The sequence below is a fragment of the Amphimedon queenslandica genome, unplaced genomic scaffold (genome assembly GCF_000090795.2).
Source record: "Amphimedon queenslandica unplaced genomic scaffold, v1.1 AMPQUscaffold_11016, whole genome shotgun sequence".
Classification (NCBI taxonomy): domain Eukaryota; kingdom Metazoa; phylum Porifera; class Demospongiae; order Haplosclerida; family Niphatidae; genus Amphimedon; species Amphimedon queenslandica.
Window position 1 is genome coordinate 6,527 of NW_003548739.1, and position 1,614 is coordinate 8,140.

At 37.9% G+C, this 1,614-nt stretch overlaps 1 long non-coding RNA gene across 1 annotated transcript; it reads left to right on the forward strand.

Moving 5' to 3' along the window:
* Positions 1–9: 9 nt before the first annotated feature.
* LOC109589690 (uncharacterized) lies at positions 10–582 on the forward strand. Its single transcript, XR_002188870.1, has 2 exons — positions 10–105; positions 280–582. It is a non-coding gene; the product is annotated as an uncharacterized LOC109589690 (long non-coding RNA).
* Positions 583–1,614: the final 1,032 nt, after the last annotated feature.

Sequence of the window (1,614 nt, forward strand, 5' to 3'; positions counted from 1 at the left end):
ATTACTGTTATTATATTGTTTATTTTATTTTTGAGGTTACTTGAAGTAAGAGGACGTTATTATGAGTTGTTAACTCATTGTATACCACCTGATATTATTTTTAAAGTAACTAAGAGAGAGAGAGAGAGAGAGAGAGATAAGAGAATGAGAGACTCATAGTGAATTTTGATTGAAAGAGAAAACTTACTTCTACTGGAAGAAAGGGAGAGATTACACTTGTACATGTACTTGTATATAAAATTAATTGTAATATTTTTTCTAATGTTTCTTCTTTTACAGAGGATATTGAATGAGCTGGTTGCTAACTGTGATGGTACACTGAAAGCTGAAGTGACTCAATTAGCAGCTCAGTATCAAGCTCAGTCACAACTGGGTAGTAAAGCAATCTTTCATCTTGAGGCCTTCACAGCAAAATTTATGAGAATATATAAACAATTTTTAGAGGAAGGACTGGAGAGTATGGGCTTTTGATGTAATGCATGCCATCATAGACACTAGAGATTTCTAACTCAAATATATATTCATTATTTTGTCACACTATGTACCCATTATGGTATTTAGCTTAGCCATAGATAGTCGAGTCCTCACATGCAGTGGCGTAGCCAGGGTAGGGCACAGTGGGGCACATGCCCTACCAGTCTATGCCAGCTGTCATAGTGTTCTGACTTTTGTCATGTCTATAAATTGTATGTGAAGTTCACTTGTCCACAGTGTGCCCTACCACATAGGCGTAGGCAGGGTCGGGCATATAGGGGCAATGCCCGACCTGACTCTGTGAGCTGACCTGTGGGCAAGGGCAGAAGCTTGGGCAAGGTGGTTGGGCAAGAGTCAAGACTGAGTGTATCACTGTGTGTGAGACTGTCAGACTATCATTACCACAGGTGTAATTGGACACTGGAACTATACCGTCAGTCTGTGACTGTCACTTAGCCTAAGGAGTGAGGAAGAAGCTGAGAGAGCCAGAGCTCTAGCAGCAGCCATTTTATTCAAGTTATGAATTATGATATCAAGTTAATTATTACTATACGCCCAAGTTAATTATTGAAATGGCGAGCAAACGTCAATCTTCCATGCTGTTTGCACCTATTTTTGGTCGTTACTAAAATGCGGAACGTGCGGAACGCTACGAAGAATGCGGAACGAGTGATACGGAAAGTACACAGACGTATACGGAGTCGATGCGTATAGTTCCACAGGGTGTCTAGTATTCGGAACCATTGATAAACCATAGAATGCGGAACAGTATACGTTGGAAACTTGGCATCAAAAGCTAAAGGCGGTATGTAGCCTACAAGACAATAGGGGATAATAATTGGTATAGAGCTGATTAATAATCAAAATACTCTTATTAATTATTATACAAAATCAAAATGGTAACAATATTAAATCAAATTGGCATAGAACTTTAATAATCGAAAATTGACATGCTATCATGCAATTAAATTAATCCTAATTCGTCTTTATATAACATTGTAGCATCATCTTTAGAAATTTTTTTATCCATGGAAATGTATGTTATCATTGCCTATCAAAAAATGTCAACACTTCACAAGTGATATTAGCAGGCTTACCTCTGGCCATAGCAAATGTACCGCAATTGCCTTTCTTAAATTA